This window comes from Siniperca chuatsi, linkage group LG15 (genome assembly GCF_020085105.1).
Source record: "Siniperca chuatsi isolate FFG_IHB_CAS linkage group LG15, ASM2008510v1, whole genome shotgun sequence".
Classification (NCBI taxonomy): domain Eukaryota; kingdom Metazoa; phylum Chordata; class Actinopteri; order Centrarchiformes; family Sinipercidae; genus Siniperca; species Siniperca chuatsi.
Window position 1 is genome coordinate 4651771 of NC_058056.1, and position 18078 is coordinate 4669848.

Genomic DNA, 18078 nt, shown 5'->3' on the forward strand with positions numbered 1-18078 from the left:
ACACACACACACACACACACAACCTGTGTTCTGTAGTTTAGTGTATTTAGAGGTAGTCGTATTGTGTGTTTTTGCTTTATCTTTTAAATACATGCTTGTGTATAATTATGCTGGCTTATTTAATGTTGCACAAGAGTGAGTAATTTGCCAAGCTCTTATATGTTGATCTCCAAATCCTTCAACCTACTAGCTATCAATGGTAATTTTGGTTACAATTTAATTGTTAATCTGAGTTCCAAATAGATAGTTTAGTGTATTTTATGAGACTCAATTAACTGGCTAACATTTCTCTTTAAAAAGAGTGGTGCCCCCGAGGACTTTATTAATTAAAGTTATTTATGATTAGTTTTGATAGTTCTGATAGCCATAATTAACTGATCACACCTACACAAGGGGGTGCCCCCCTTTAACCATTGTAAATCCCAACAAATGATACACATGCATGAAGCATAGTATTGTTGGCAATTATTCATAATTCTGTTATTTTCAGCATCATTTTTGGCCAATATCGAAATTTTAGATTCCGCTCTAAAATGTTTAGACTAGCAAAAGTTTTTACATTCACAGGCCCTAGTCTGCCACAGGACTAGACATCCAAGGATTCATAGTCCATCCAAAGATTAGCTAAAACAATTTGTTAGATTTTGGTTAGTTGATAACTACCACTTTAAGCCCTCATTGTGTTGCATTAGGAGTTGCTATTGCTGCTAGCCATTCAAGTTGAACCTACTCTGTAGGAATTGTAAGAATTTGGTTCTGTATTTGAATGCCACATGTTCAATGCAATCTAGTTAAGCTGTCAGTTGTTAATTTAGGTGCTTCTCTAGGTCTTTGTAAATAATTTTATATAGAGTACGGTTTAGACCTGCTCTAAAAAGTGCACTGAGATAACTTCTGTTATGAATTGGCATTATATAAATAAAATTGAATTGAATTGAAGTGTAGCATGTGATGCACACGTCTACAATAGTGCTAGTGTTGTCTCGCCTTCACTGGAAATGACCTCACAATGTCCCTAAAGTGCTTAAGTTTACAGCTAAGTATATTGAACATTTTGATCCAGACAACTGTGATCACCACATTGATGACTATTTGTGAATTAGATAACCATCTAAATGACTTGCCCCATGCAACCCAAAGGGAGAAAGTTAAACTTGTGTGGAACAATAGTTCGAAAGTTGTCCATAAGCTTATTCAGTCTCAACCTCCCAGTCTCAGAAATGATTACAGAGAGCTCCATCAAACACTAACAGAAGAATTCTCTTCTACTGCTGACGAGATCGCCTCAATGGTTGCAGCGGTCGAAATTAAACATTCTCATCTTGAACATCCCATAGATCATTACAAACATTTGAGGCATGCGTACTCCCAGGGCAAGCATGCTCCAGGCTTAGAAGAGAGCTCAACCGTCAAGTCCTTGTTCTTGCGCAACCTTAACCCATGTGTACGCACTCACTTGTACTTATGATGCATCAAAGTAACCCCTTAATGCAGGAGCTAAGGAAAATGACACAAATGGCTTAGGAAACTGTTTTCACTTCCAAAGCAGGAGGGAAAACCACTGAGCCTGCCAGCTCAAACGCTGTAGCGTCACACAGACCTACTGCCTCAAAACAGCACTCTCACAACAACTTGAAGGGGGGTGACAGAAGGCAACACAGGGACACAGAGCATAACTGCCGTGTCCACCAACTGCGTTGGGATAGGCACTCTCACAATAGAAGTTGTAAAAGGCCATATTCAGAAATTCTGGCCCAGCAGTATGACCAGCCACTAGACTGTTCAGATGATGATCGCAGCATCTCTGACCACAGATCAGAACATGGTCATAATCCATCAGACAGTGACAGCACGTCTGAAAGCCTCTCTGCCTCTGACTACCACGAGCATTACAGCCCTGAGCCACTAGTTAAGAAAAACTTACAGCACAAGAGCTCCAGAGTTAGCTTCTCACAATAGCTAACAACACAGTCCAACCCTGTACTGATAGTAAGATATATGCTAGCTTAGCATTCCTTACTTTTCTTGCAGGTACATAGGCAAACTTGGTTTTGTTGGCAACAGCAGCAAACTCCATATTTCTGAACTCAGTAATAGCCAGACATGCTATTAGCTGAGGAAAGCCTAAATTGTAGTCAGACTAAGACACCACTGTTCATTTTGCAAGTACACTTGGACCAGCTCCTTACTAGTTTTTTGTTATTAAGACAACAAGTTTAAGACCACTAGCTAAGGACACACCCCATTATGGCATACAGCCAATCATACACATGTCCTACTCATTTTAAGTGCCACTCTCTGCATCTCTCCTTAATTTACATAACTAACCTTCCTGTTCTCACTAACCCCAAGAGTAACTGAGAAACATGGGTTATGTATTTTACGATATTTGTCATGTTTATCTGGATTTTGTTTTGTAACTTGTTGACTATTTTGCATAGCCTAGATACCTCTATGAACTGACAATGAACTCTTTAACTATGGACTACTCATAGACAGTTGTGCTCTCAGGATTGCACTCGATGTGTAATCCTGAGGGGAAAAGGGGGAATGTTAGAACGCCACAGATTAATTCATTCATTTGGGTGATTTAACTTTTGTTAGGAGACTGCATTCTCTTTTGTCTATACATACATATATATACATACATACATACACACACACCCCTGTGTAAAATGTCATGATATTATAATTAATATAATATAATATATATAATTTTTTGCCTGGTTGAAGAGCCCCAGACTCACGTAATAACCTTGTCAAAATGTATTTAAATTGCTGAGTGCATAATACTGTAATGACTTTTTTTTGTGCACAGTATAATGTTTTCACATTTTGTGCTCTTACATACTGATTTAGTGGCATTTTTGATGGAAAATGTAATAATCTGGCATACTAATACACTACTATAAAATGAATAAGTGTATTTGAAATGTTTCGTGGTTACTTTTTTGTTTGCTAAAGCAGTGACACGCACACAACCATGGGTTTGTAAACATTCAGCAGATATAACAAAATCAATAACTGTATTAAATTAACTATATTTCCTCTGAACATATTTTCAAATATTTAAATTTTCATGTTAACAAGATGCCCATCAAATCAGTGGAATACAAATCAGAAAAAGATACAGCTCAACCACAACAAGCAGAAAACCCCCAACAGAGGTTTGCTTTATTTATTTGCTATGAATACTGCAGATATGAGTCAGGAAGGGACCGCCTTCTGCTTGGCGAGGTTCCCAGAAGGACACAGAGACTGTGTGTACCGTGTGTGTGTGTGTGTGTGTGTGGTTTTGGAAATGGTCCCAGGCTTGGCCAGTTCCAATAATCATGTTCACGCTGTATTACCTCACCAACTGTGACACACACCCAGAGCAGAGCAACACTAGAGGAGCTGAGGCCAAAACAACACAGCTTTCTACCATCCACACACCAAAGAGCACTCTGTAACCTCAAACAAGCAGACAGCCAGAGCCAACACTATAGTCTACTAACGTGACACACAACACAGGGTAGCAGGGTGAGTGTGTGTGAATAGAAAATTAAATGAATGCCTTTTAAAGGTTCTGAAGGCAATACTATAGCAAAATCTAAATAGTCACAACTGTACAAGTGTTTAGCCAATATAGTATAGTTTTTACTATTGTGCATTATTTGTTGAGCTGGTTAATTTGAATGTGTCTTTTGGGGATTTGTCTCTTGTTTGTAGTGTGTTTTTCACACATTTTCTTCTCAATGTAAAATCCCAAGTCAGATTCCTGCTGCAGTGTAGTCATTATCATTGCTTACTCTATTAGTGTCCTGGGAAGGGTGTAGACATTGATTAGCTTCACCAGGAGGGTGTATGATATGGGAGGGATCATGCTACAGAGGAGGAGGATCGGAGGAGGGCCGACATTAGGAATTTTTTTCTCAAAAAGTCTCAAAACCATGTAAGTTGTGAGTTGTGATGGCAGCTAATGAGCTACTAGGTAATGTTTTTCGAGTTTACATTTAGAAGTGTTATTTGCTAGTTTGCTAACTAATTCAGAATGCCTCAGAACCTTACTGCATTATATTCCATTATATTTTGAATTGTCAACTGGCAATGAAAACATGAAAAAGGGTCGGTACACTGTAGATCCCTTAAGTGCATTTATTGGCAATTTATTGATACATAAATAAAGACATTTCCACAAAAAATGGATGCAGATAGGCACAAATTGGTGCAGAAAATTTCACCAGAATGCAAGAGCTGCTACAAAGAGATCTCCATTGTAAAAGGTTTTGCGATGGTATTATGTCCCGTTACTTCCACATTTGCTACTTAGTGAGGACAGTAGTTAGCTTAGCTTAGCTTTAAAAGGTCACCTGTCATGAAAATGTAAACAAAGGTTGTTTAAAGTGTTTGAAGAAAAGGTTAATGCTGTCATGTATCTGAGGAGGAATGTCTCATTAATATACAGTATTATACAGTATTGCAAAATGTGTGAGAAATTTCCTCCAAGACAGAGGACACAGAAATACTGATCACGCTCTGATTGTACACTGACCTCTGAGAAAATAAGCATTTTGAGGCGTCAAAGCCAGTGTCTCACTGTAACAAGACAGTGAGACATAATGGACTTCTCTTATCTGAGCCTATCAATGTTAAAATGCTTAGTGGGCCAGGTGCACAGCCCTGAGGTATGTCACAAAAAAGCAGTCTTATTTTCAGTAACAGTACACAGCTCAAATATTTTCCACTCATCTTCCTCTCAGGGAATTTGCATTAACTTAAAGACTAAAGGGAATATTTATTTTATTGTGCTGATGGGGAATTACATGAGACGGGGTAATCTAGGAGTGAGATCAATCAGGCATTCACCTGCTATGTATGTTCAGCCAGCCTGATGTGCTGTGTATATCCGCTTTGCCTTCCTCCATTTGATAGCACCAACGTTTTAATTTGCCGAGCCATAATTCTGAAAGATCGGAGGTCACCTTCAATACTGAAACACTGCTTCTCCAGTGATAATTCCTCTTTGAGGTTGAAAACTTTCGATAGTAGCCAGTCAGATTTTAAGAAGATCAAAGAAACTTAAGCATTTCTCTCTTCAAAAAGGCCAGTATTTCTCTGTCACAACTTTATGATTGCTGCAGTTGTAGTCGAGTAAAAGTTATTAGATGATCATTGGAACTCAGCCACGTGGAACAATGTGAAAGCTGAAAAAGATGGGGAAGGCACACTCTGACTGTCGAGTATTGAGCAAAGAATAAAATGTATGTAAACCTTATTTCGGTGCATTGGGAGTTAATGAGGCAGCTTTCTTTGTCTGCTGACCACACCTTCAGTGGAAATGAACAATAGCTGAAAGACATCAGCAAATGTTCTTTTTTCACTCTAACTGACAACTGAAGACACTCCACAAATTGATTCAATCGTTCATGTCTTTACTGATACAATAATAATCTCCTGGATTACATATTCATAGATCTCTATCCAGACAGGTATAGCAGCCATGTTAAGAAAGTCTGTTATGACCTGATGAATACACTGGGGAACATTTTGTGTAGACTACTGAGCACTCAATACAGCATTCATCAAACTGGGGAGTTACACACTGCTTATCCGACGACCCTCCCGGCAGATACATAATAGATGCAGAGCAAATATGTGGATCAACTATGCAACGATAATGAATCAATTTCTTAGAGGACATCAAAGCTTTTTCAAGTGGAGCTATTGTGGTAGTTTGCCACCTTACCTCCTCCAGCCCTGTGTTCTCTGTTGTTTTCCCCTTCTTCATGTGGCTTCTGTGTCCCCCAACGTGTCCTTGGATATGTGTGTGTGTGTGTGTGTATGTATGTCACCTGGTCTGACTCCGTGGGTTCCACACCTGCTGCTGATCACCGGCTCACCTGGCTGCAATCATTCATCAGTCGCCACAGTTAAATACCAGGCTTTCCCACAACACCAATGCCAGATCGTCCACGTACACTAGTATGACCACTACGTCGCGGCTCCCAAGTATTTTCAAGATAAGTACCGACTATTGAGTATTTCTGATATCTCGTTCTTATTCTGGTCTTTGTTCTGCCACAGGGTTGTTCTGTGCTGGTGATCACAGTCATCTCTGCTCCTGTCTGGATTTCTGTTTGCCTGCCTGCCCCTCCTATGCTCCACTGTGTTTCCTCCCATCTACTCCTCCACGGAGCCAGACCCGGGTGATACCGTCCTGCTCTGAGTTGGGATTCCCACTGACGGCCAGTCTCTGCCCTCCGCCACCAGTCGACGCTCCTGGGTTACCATTACCTTTCCCTGCGGAGGCTACACAGGGAACTCCGCCCTGAAGATCTCCCCCCCCCTTTCCCTCTCCGCCTTTTGCTTGGCAATAAAGAGTGACTTTAATCACTATCGCTTGTGTGTTCTGCATTGTGGGTTCTACCATTAGTTCGTACTACACGACAGCTATTACAGCCAGCAAATACACAAGTACAGCTGTGAACACATGACATGGGGTTGGTGGGTAGCACTTTTCTAAAAACAATGTTTAAGTCCTATACATAAAGATAAATCCAAAACAGTAGGAATACAGAATAAAAATAAAGGTTATATATGAGGTAAACAGATACAGCTAAAAATACACCAACAAACAGAGATGCTATTAAGAACAGATCAAAAACTACACATACAAATTCACATAAAAGTGTTTTTTTTTTTTTTTAGAAGGGATATAAAAGATGAAACTGATTTTGCTAGCCTACAGGCACCCTAAAACGCAGTCACCCTTGAGTCTGGACTGTGAAACAACCACAACGGTTGCCAGAGGATCTCAGGCTGCTCATAAAGAATTTAAATGTCAGCAATGTAACTACGGGCTAGACCTTTCTGTGCTCTAAAAGTAATCAGTAGGATCATAAAAGAAATTCTAAACTTTACTGGTAGCCAGCTTAGATATGCTAATACTGGGATAATATGGTTTCTACATTGAGTGCCAGTTAAAATTCGAGTTGCAGCATTCTGAACAAGCTGGAGGCGTGAGATAGATTTTTGACTGAGGCAGGTATAGAGACAGAGTTGTGTAGTCTAGATGAGTTGAAATAAAAGCATGAATTACCTTCTCTAAATCAGTATGAGATAAAAATTACTTGATTTCTGATACATTTCTGAGTTGAAGGAAGCAGTATTGCACAACTCTCTTTACCTGCTCCTCGAAAGTCAGGTCACTGTCAAAAATCACTCCTAAGTTTCTGGCCACAGGCTATAAAATAGATGATAAGTCACCTAGATCATGTAAGAAAAGATTTCTTGCGTTGTGCTGCCTGAATAAGAATATTTCAGTTTTGCTTTCATTCAACTGAAGAAATTTCTTCAACATCTAACATTTAATGTCCTTTAGACAGTTTCTGAGGGTATTGAAGCAGTTGGGATCATTATATCTTAAGGGTAAATATAATTGTGTGTCATCAGCATAGCTATGAAAAGCAACTTTGTGCTTTCAAGGGAGAAGAGGATGGGGCCAAGAATTGATCCCTGTGGTACCCCACTGGTGATGTCTGCTATGGATGACTTGCCTAGTGACAGAGAAAGTCCTATTTGATAAATACAATATAAGCCAGCTCAGTGCTAAGCCTGAGATACCTACCCAACTGTTCGAGGCGCTCATTTAAAATGGCACGGTTTACGGTATCAAAAGCTGAACACAGGTCTAAAAGGATCACGACTGAGCATTCTCCTACATCTGCTGTGAGGAGGAGGTCATTGGTTACTTTGACAGGGGCTGTTTCTGTGCTGTGTAATGCTCTAAAACCTGACTGCTTTTTCGAAAATATTATTATGGTTCAGAAATAATAATTGGGTAAAAACTATTTTTTCTAAAACATTTTATAGAAAAGGCAGTTTAGAAATGGGTCTAAAATTTGTAACATGCGGATGCGTCAAGACTAGACTTTTTAAGAAGAGGCTGTACTACCGCATGCTTAAAACTAGACGGACAAATTCCTGTGGCCAGAGAACTGTTGACAATAGGCCGAATACTAGGACCTACTGTGTCAAAGACATCTTTTGGAGAAATTTTGTTGGAACAACATCAGAGCAGCAAGTAGAGACAATATCCTCCAGCATAACAGAGGAGTCCATGTCAGCTGGTGAAATCTGGCCTCTTATATTATCAACCTTCTGGGTAAAATAGACTAAGAATTCCTCACACTCTGTGGAGGCTTCAAGGCTGTGACTGGTTGAGGGGCTAATGACAGAATCAATGGTTTGGAACAAAACCACAGAGTTGTGACAGTTTTTAGATATAAGGTCTGAGAAAAAGCAGCTCTTGTATCCTTAACCATTTTCTGATATATACAGGAAGGATTCAATTTCTCAAAATATCATGGAAGAGCTTTTCTACATTCTCTTAGCGAGGCTTGAGTTGTATCATTGAGCCATGGAAGAGCTTGAGATTTTGATCTCCTATTTTTGAGAGGAGCAATAAAACAGGCTACTGAGCGTCTGTCATCACTGGTGAATATTTTTTTTTCAAATGCTTAACAATTTACTTTAATATGTTATTTCAAATTGCTTTAAAATGTTCTCTTTGAGTCTAAGTGCTTCTGCGAGTTGCCCCGTGCACTTTGCAGTTCATGGCTCTGCATGTGCACGGTGAAGTAAGTCAGAAATCAACAAAACCATGGATGTATGCACGAAACAGAAAAAACAGAAATAAGACTTTTTAGTTTTTTCATTTCAAGATGAATACAGGAAAACACATAAAAGAACAAAACAAGAACAAAAAAAAAAACTAATTCTGAACATTTTTTTCCTTTTGGTTTTCGAGATTGAATACAATATTTGAATTTCTCAATGAATTGAATTATTGGTTAAAAATTCCTAAAAAAAAGTGAAAAATGTCTTACAGAGAAAAGGAGTAAATCCTCACATTGGAGAAGCTGAAACCAGAAAATGGCATTTCTGCTTGAAAAATGACAAACGATTAATTGATGATCAAACGATTGGCGATACATTTTCTGTTAATCATTCCAGCTCTACTCTACTGCTCCCATAGCGGCACTAGTTTGTAGGTGATATATCTAATTGTTTCTAAAGAGTTTTCATTGGAGGACATGGTTTTCAATATAACCTTTTTGATTGTAGGTGGGGCATGTTCAATTCCTTTAATATCTCAGGGTAGCCCGGAATGTTTGTACTGCTCTGAAAGGTGGACCTGGAGCCTGAAAATCCAGATTTTAGAGTTGCGAAGTGGGAGGGGTCATTGGTTCTGGACGTGATTTTCTCAATTCTTTATTCCCATTTCAGTTTATTTCTTTAAATGATATCCTCAGTGTTACTTAAAGGAGCCGTGTGTAGGATTTAATGGCATTGTGGAGGTGGGCATGGTTAGCAGTCAGCTACAATTATTATTATTAGTCTTATTATTATTATCATTATTAATCCTATCATTATCATAACTATTATTACTTTATTAATATTACCACTACCATTACATTATTATTATTTTAAAATTCTATGTGGAATTTGCATAGTGCTACTGTTTTTTCTCTCTCTCCAATTTTCAATTCAGTGGGGCTTTATTGGCATGGGAAGACGTTAACATTGCCAAAGCAAGTGTGAAATGAAATCATCAGAATCAGAAATACTTTATTGATCCCCAAGTGGAAACTCTTTTCCATAAATTAATAAATTCATATATATAAACAGAAACACAAATGTGATATTAAAGTATATACAGACAGGCCTAAGTAAGATAATAATAATAATAAGAAAAATTGTAGACTTGCAGTTAAAAAATACAAATAAGTGAAAACTATATAAACACTGCAACATTTTTTAAATAAATGTGTGTGTGTGTGTGTGTGTGTGTGGAATTTAACCTCAATGTACACTAACCCATGGGGACAAATATTGAGGTCCCCATGGGTAGAGACTGCTTTTCGAGGGTTAAGACTTGGTTTTAGGGTACAGGTTACAATTAGATGGTTAGAGTTAGGGTAAGGGTCAAGGTTAGGCACTTAGTTGTGATGGTTAAGGTTAGGGTAAGGGGCTAGGGAAAGCATTATGTCAATGACTGTTTCCCATGGGGATAGTGAAACAAACGTGTGCGTGTGTGTCTAGGTCATTCATTGTCCCTCAGGTTGTGGCATGTTGATACATATTGGGCATCAAAATATACAGTTGTATGCAAAAGTTTAGGAACCCCTGACAATTTCCATGATTTTCATTTATAAATATTTGGGTGTTTGGATCAGCAATTTCATTTTGATCTATCAAATAACTGAAGGACACAGTAATATTTCAGTAGTGAAATGAGATTTATTGGATTAACAGAAAATGTGCAATATGCATCAAAACGAAATTAGACAGGTGCATAAATTTGGGCACCCCAACAGAAAAATCACATCAATATTTAGTAGAGCCTCCTTTAGCAGAAATAACAGCCTCTAGACGCTTCCTATAGCCTGTAATGAGTGTCTGGATTCTGGATGAATGTATTTTGGACCATTCCTCCTTACAAAACATCTCCAGTTCAGTTAGGTTTGATGGTTGCTGAGCATGGACAGCCCGCTTCAAATCACCCCACAGATGTTCAATGATATTCAGGTCTGGGGACTGGGATGGCCATTCCAGAACATTGTACTTGTTCCTCTGCATAAAGGCCAGAGTAGATTTTGAGCAGTGTTTTGGGTCGTTGTCTTGTTGAAATATCCAGCCCGGCGTAACTTCAACTTTGTGACTGATTCCTCAACATTATTCTCAAGAATCTGCTGATATTGAGTGGAATCCATGCGTCCCTCAACTTTAACCAGATTCCCAGTACCGGCACTGGCCACACAACCCCACAGCATGATGGAACCTCCACCAAATTTTACTGTGGGTAGCAAGTGTTTTTCTTGGAACGTTGTGTTCTTTTGCCGCCATGCATAACGCCCCTTGTTATGACCAAATAACTCAATCTTTGTATCATCAGTCCACAGCACCTTATTCCAAAATGAAGCTGGCTTGTCCAAATGTATGTTTGCATACCTCAAGCGACTCCGTTTGTGGCGTGTGTGCAGAAAAGGCTTCTTTCGCATCACTCTCCCATACAGTTTCTCCTTGTGCAAAGTGCGCTGAATTGTTGAACGATGCACAGTGACACCATCTGCAGCAAGTTGATGTTGTAAGTCTTTGGAGGTGGTCTGTGGGCTGTTTTTGACCGTTCTCACCATCCTTCGCCTTTGCCTCTCCAATATTTTATGTGGCCTGCCACTTCTGGCCTTAACAAGAACTGTGCCTGTGGTCCTCCATTTCCTCACTATGTTCCTCACAGTGGACACTGACAGCTTATATTTCTGCGATAACTTTTTGTAGCCTCCCCCTAAACCATAATGTAGAACAATCTTTTTTTTTAGGTCATTTGAGAGTTGTTTTGAGGCCCCCATGTTGCCACTCTTCAGAGAAGAGTCAAAGAGAACAACAACTTTCAATTGGCCACCTTAAATACCTTTTCTCATGATTGGATGCACCTGTCTATGAAGTTCAAGGCTTAAAGAGCTCACCAAACCAATTGTGTGTTCCAATTAATCAGTGCTAAGTAGTTACAGGTATTCAAATCAACAAAATGACAAGGGTGCCCAAATTTATGCACCTGTCTAATTTTGTTTTGATGCATATTGCACATTTTCTGTTAATCCAATAAACCTCATTTCACTACTGAAATATTACTGTGTCCTTCAGTTATTTGATAGATCAAAATGAAATTGCTGATCCAAAAACCCAAATATTTATAAATAAAAATCATGGAAATTGTCAGGGGTTCCTAAACTTTTGCATACAACTGTACCCTGTGTCTCCTTCTCCTAGGAGTGTTTTTAATTTTGAGAGGTCATTAAGTTCTTTGAAATTTGAGATTACAGAGTTGAACTTGTTAAAGTAAATGTTCCTTATTTCATTGAATGTTTTACATTGTAGAAGGAAGTGCATCTGTGACTCAACCTCAACTGTCGAACAGTGACCACATTCTGTTTTCTTTTGGTTGCAATGATTTTTTGTGTCTTCCTTTTTCGATTGCCAGTTTGTGGTCACTGAGCCTGTACTTGGTTAGGATCTGTCTCTGCTTTCTATCTCTGACAGTAGAGAGATATTCTGCCAATCCATAATCTCTTTTTAGGACCAGATAACAGTCTGATCTAATTTGGCTTTTAGTTTCTTCTTTCCAATGTAGGTTTCTTTACATTGTGTTATAATTTGGTTTACACTGATTGGTGTTGGGAAAGCAGTGTTGTTGTGATACTGGTCACAGTGTGTTTGAGAGGGGGTAGTTCAGCACCAACTGACATAGGGGACTCTTTTCTGGGCTCAGCTCTTGGGTTTGGAGGGCTTTGGAATGGAGGGTGTCTAGGGGGCTGGATTTAAGGTGATCAAAAAATTTGAGCGCTCTCATTTGAATGTTTATTATCAGTGGGTAACTGCCTAATTCTGCTATATATGCATTTGTTGGTGTTTCTCTGTGTACGTGTAAAATGTTTATTGTAAAACATTTGTAAAAGATTCTGTTGGATGTTTGTCTGAGTGAACCCCATACTTCACTACCATACAGCACAATGGGCTGGATGACACTATCAAATATTTTAAGTCTCTCTCTCTCTCAACCGGTAGCCACCCAGAGTCTGGTCCTGCTCAAGGTTTCTGCCTCTTAAAAGGAAGTTTTTCCTTGCCACTATCACCAAGTACTTGCTCATGGGGGTCTCTGTAAATATTATTATAAAGTATATTTTTTAGACCTGCTCTATAGGAAAAGTGCAATGAGATAACGTCTGTTATGAATTGACGCTATATAAATAAAATTTAACTGAATTGAATTATTCTACGGTACCGAAAACACAATTCTTATTTTCAGGTGACTATACACTAAGGAAAACTTACTTCTAAATATTATATTCCATTTCTGCAAATAGCTCCTCCTAAATGTTACACACTGGACCTTTAATATAGAAACACGACATGATCTCCTGGATGCTGTAACAATCGTGTAGGTTTATGTTACGACCCCCATTTCAACTTTGTTGCTGAGAAATCATGGTTTGTCCGTCATTCTGACTTGGCCTCGGCCACCTTTGCCATGCAGAAGAGACCGGTCAGAAGTGCGAATTAGAGCAGTAGCAAATTCAAAATGCTTCGTCGTTACAGTTGAAAACAAAACACGACTTCATAGTTGTGGAATTCACCCACAATTGAACCAAAATTTCAAAATGATGATGCTGCAGATTGTGTTTTTATTATGTCAGCTTCCACCCACCGTTAGCGGCGCACATAATGGAATTTTAAGCTTAGTGATTGGATGTTTCTGATAAAATGCATCTTGGGAGTCATGGTTAAAGGAGCAGTGTGTAGGATTTAGTGGCATCTAGTGATGAAATTGCAGATTGCGACCAACTGCCTCACCCTCCCATTCCAAGCGTGCAGGAGAAACTACTGTGGCCACAAAACTCGCGAAAAACACAAAAGGCCGTAAATAGAGTATACAGTTAGGTTTGTCCTGCTCCTTCTGTAGATATAAAGGGCTTATTCTAAGGTAATGAAAACACAACGATTCTTATTTTCAGGTGATTATACACTAATGAAAACATACTTATGAATATTATCGCCATATTCTGCAAATACACTGAACCTTTAATGTCTACCTTGAAGTTTTTATGTACACAGGCTTATACCTACGATTTTTGTAAAAAAACAAAAAAAAACAAACAAACAGATATTTTATAATGCAGTTCTACTCTACTACTCTTTTGTACTGATGATTTAACCAGGAGAGTTTCATGCCCATCAAAGTTGTAGAACAGTGCGCCGACAGTGAGTCACATAGCATTGCCTATGGGAAAATTTAATGGGGCTTTTACTTCCGGAACCAGGAGCTATCAAAATAGCTCCCCCCACTTCACAACTCTATGCTATAGTCTTGACAAGAAATAAGCTTCCAAACACTCTCTTTAAGCATCTCTTTAAGCTTTCATATACACTCAGTTGCCAGTTTATGAGATACACCTAGCTAAAACTAATGCAGTCTAATACAAGTCTTGCAATAAACATGAAGGTTGTAATGTTCAGCTTTTGTTGAAACTGTTTAGAGAGGTGTTGATTCAACTTTATGATCATTTTGGAGGATGTAGTTTGTGGTGCTGTTGAACTGTATTGCATTATACTGACAGGTGTTTCTATTATTTTGCCCAGCTCATTTATATCAATGAGGAAATGCTAAATAACAGAAACACCTCTCTGTATAGTGTCAATCAAACATGGTCACCATGTGAACAGGGAGAATGAGAAATGGAGAGAAAAAGACTGCAAAATGAAACAGGCGTAAAACATAATTAACATAAAGGTAGAGATGAAGGGATAAAGGGAGAGAGATGTTGAGAGAAAGAAAGGAAATACAGAGGGAGTGAGGGGGAGAGACAGAGAAGAACTGGAGCCCAAAGTAGGAATGATGAATGATGGAGTCTAAATGAAATGTCATTCCCAGTAATGGGAAAAAGTCCCTGCCAAAAAGCAAGTCACTTAAATTGCAAAAGATACACTTAAGCAATGTTGCCTGGAGCACAGTGCACTTGACAAAACTATTAACATTAACTTCCAAAAATCTAAATGAATGGAGAGAGGACAGAATAGGAGGAAAGGGAAATAAAAATGCATTGCTTTTTGCCTGCGACCTGTGCAGCCTGGCTGCTGTCCCTGGAATGGTATCAACACTGGCAAATAGAACGCTTATGGGTGAGATACACACACACACACAACAGAGAAAGCATCAATGCAAACAGACACCTTTATAAATATGCGCCACTCTCTTTTTCTCTCTCATGCATATCATATGTCATCTATTTATACATGTGGCTCTGCAGCATTAAAGCAGGAGCCAAATTGAGTCTGGCAGCTGTACATTGTTTCTTGGAGCTCAGCTTTGTTGTTCCTTTTAATGACTATCGCAATAGTTTGTTGACTGCAATAGTCACATCTGCCATGAGTAAAAAATACAGCCTCCAAACCAACATTACGGAGCACACTTTCCCTTTGAAATACACACACTGCCCCTGGCAGATATCAATAGAAGGAGGATAAAATGCACTTCCATTTAATTAAGATAACCAGCACATTCTCACTCATAATCTCTCTCTTTCCTCCTCCATCTCTCTCTCCTTCCGCCTTTCTTTCTGTGCCGCTACCCGTGTCATTCCCCTCTGGGGGGGTGAGAAATGTTGTCAGTTGGAATCTGGATTTAATCGTTTCCCAGATCGGCGCCATGTTTTTCTTCCCCTGAAGCGTGTTCTCACTCCCCCACCCCCACAACCTCCTCTTTGAAATGTCGTCTAGGGAGTGTTCTGCAGCCGAAATGTGTTGCTCTGGGGCAATTGGACTATTGGGGTTGACATCTTCAGCTGAATGGGTTACAATTCATTGTATGGGTCTGTGTGACAATGCAGCAGAGCTCTCCTGGACTGTTTTCAGCTGCATTTTGTAGCAAATAACTCGGAGTGCTGCTTTTGGCTTCTGAAGATTGTGGTTTGAATATCAAAGAAAAATCCCCAAAAAGGTGGTAATCTCACTGTTCATGCTATGCATTAGGCATGAAGTATTTTAATAAATTAATAATACATTTTAAGTATTTAATTTTACAATTTATTTACTATTACGACAAACTTTACGTTCCTGGATCCTGTGGGTCCAGACGAATCTATCCATATATTGTATCTAGATTTGTTGTTTCGCTACTCCGCTACAAATTTTGAGCAATCATCACAATTGGGACAAAACATCTCTGGACCAAGACGGAAAAACTTACTTACTTACTTTTTACTTTTAATATTCCAAGCAGTTTTGTTAAACTGGCCCTCAAAATTTGCTAAAATGCTGTGGGCAAGGCAAGGCAATTAATTAGTGTTATGAGTCAGTGTTTAATTTGGCATGTCTCTGATCCACCAACCTGCACTTATTTTAATGAGAAATCTTAATTTATGAAATGGTTCGTCTCTCATTCTCACAGTCCTCTCCCACTAAAACCCACAAAGGAGGCTGGTAAGTTGAGGCCACAAAAGCTTGTACAGAAAGACAGTTTATCTTTGTGGATTATATTGATGCCAAATTGATAAATTAAGTACCAAGTGGGTATAAGTATAAAATAAAATAAGTGTGAAGTACCAAGTGGGTTTACCAGTTGATGATAATAATACGGTATAAGGTAATAGTGCATGAACTGTCAAGTTAAGTGTAGCTTATTAAGGTTATAATGAGACGGAGGATATTGCACAGCAGTAATAGAGGTATGAGTAATATCAATATCAATAATTAGGGAATTTTAAACTAAAATATTGTATTTTAAACAACGTTCCTAATTAAACATGATGATTCAATTCAGTTTTATTTATATAGTGCCAATTCATAACAGAAGTTATCTCATTGCACTTTTCCTATAGAGCAGGTCTAGACCGTACTCTTTATAATATTAGTTACAGAGACCTATCAAATCCCACCATGAGCAAGCACAGTTTTACAGTTTGTACAGTTTTAATACCTCAGTACTATTTTTCAATACACTTACTTCTAATTGTTGATTGTATACTGTAATGTAATTATCGCATATTGAAAAGTTTTTCTGGCCGGTGCTCTAAGAGAAAAGTAAACCGCAAAAACACAGCTTCAAGGCTACTTCCCATGGGCAGTTCAAAATCAGTATGTCAAGCACAAATCCTTTGAGCAAATATACCCACTCAAATGATCCGAACTAAAGGCACAGAAAATAAATAATAATAATACATTTTTATATTGCACTTTTCAAAAACAAGTTTACAAAGTGCTTCACAGACATAAAAACAGAAAATACGCAATGCAATCACAAATTAAAATAAGTTCATGCAGTCAAGAAATAAAAACATAAAAGACACTCAATACAAATCTTTCAATAAATTAATAAGAACCTAGAACAAACGAAGAAGTCTAATTAAAAGCCATTTTATAAAAATTACTTTTAAAGAGTTTTAAAAGCGGGCACTGAGGTAGCTCATCGGATTCCCAGTAGAAGGTTATTCCACAATTGTGGAGCCCTTACAGCAAATGCCCTACTACACTCTTACGCTTACGCAATCCCTGTGTGCTTTGGGTCCAGACACCATCACTTCAGTTTTATCATTGTTCAGCATTAGGAAGTAATTTGACATCCAGGACCTCATGGCTGTAAGACAGGTTGTGAGTGAAGTAACTGAGACGAGGTCTGATGGATTTATGGACAAATACATTTGTGTATTATCAGCATACAAATGGAAAGAAATATTGGAGTTGCGGATAACTTGACCCAGTGGTAACATGTAGAAACAAAACAGTAAAGGGCCAAGAATAGACCCTTGAGGAACGCCACAGGTGATATTTGTAAAGTTAGAGGAGACATTCCCAACTGATACAGAGAAGGTTCTGTCACTCAGGTACGACTTAAGTCTAGAGCAGACTAGTCTAGAGTAAATCATCTAAAGGAGAAGAGAAAGATTGCATGCCATTAATCATCCTCAGTAAGTCAGACTGGGATACCAGATGAAATCAATTGAAAGTGTGATATACCTCTCTGCATGGTAGAATAACTAGAGATTGCATGATTTGGGCTGTAATGCTGGAAACTTTATCAACAAAAAAGGACCGAAATTTCTCACTTCTCTCAATAGAAGAGGCTTCACGTGAATCAGGAGGGCGGTGGATAAGGGAGTTAATGGTCTTAAATAGCAATTTGGGGTTGTGAGGATTTGCAGCAATAAGATGTGAGAAGTATTTTGATCTTTCCTCTTTTACAGTGTTGTTAAACTCTTTTAACTCTTCATGGCACTGAAATTGCACCCCAATTTCGAAGTTTTCCATTTCAATTCAGCACATCTACATGCCCTTCTAAAGTCCTGGTGCGATCATTAACCCACAGTGGTGGTTGCATTAAAGCAGGACAGGCTTTAGACATTTTAAAGGGAGCTACGGTGTCTGTCAAGTAGCCAGCTCCTCCACAGAATGATAAATCTAGTGGGTCAAGCTGTTGAGAAGCCTGACATAAGTATTACAATATTTCTCAATCGTCTGTGAAGAGATGGGTTCAAAGAGTCA

General features: G+C 38.7%; 1 protein-coding gene across 21 annotated transcripts in view; it reads right to left on the reverse strand.

Annotated features, from left to right (window-relative positions):
* The window catches only part of nrxn3a (neurexin 3a), a 296866-nt gene that overhangs the window by 211122 nt on the left and 67666 nt on the right, over positions 1-18078 (reverse strand). Inside the window, exon 1 of one of the 21 annotated variants that reach the window (XM_044166368.1) lies at positions 5729-5821. The exons of the other annotated variants lie outside the window; for them this stretch is intronic. The gene's annotated coding sequence lies outside the window, so the exon portion shown is untranslated. Of the gene's footprint in view, positions 1-5728; positions 5822-18078 lie in introns of those variants that run through there. 21 annotated transcript variants of the gene reach the window in all.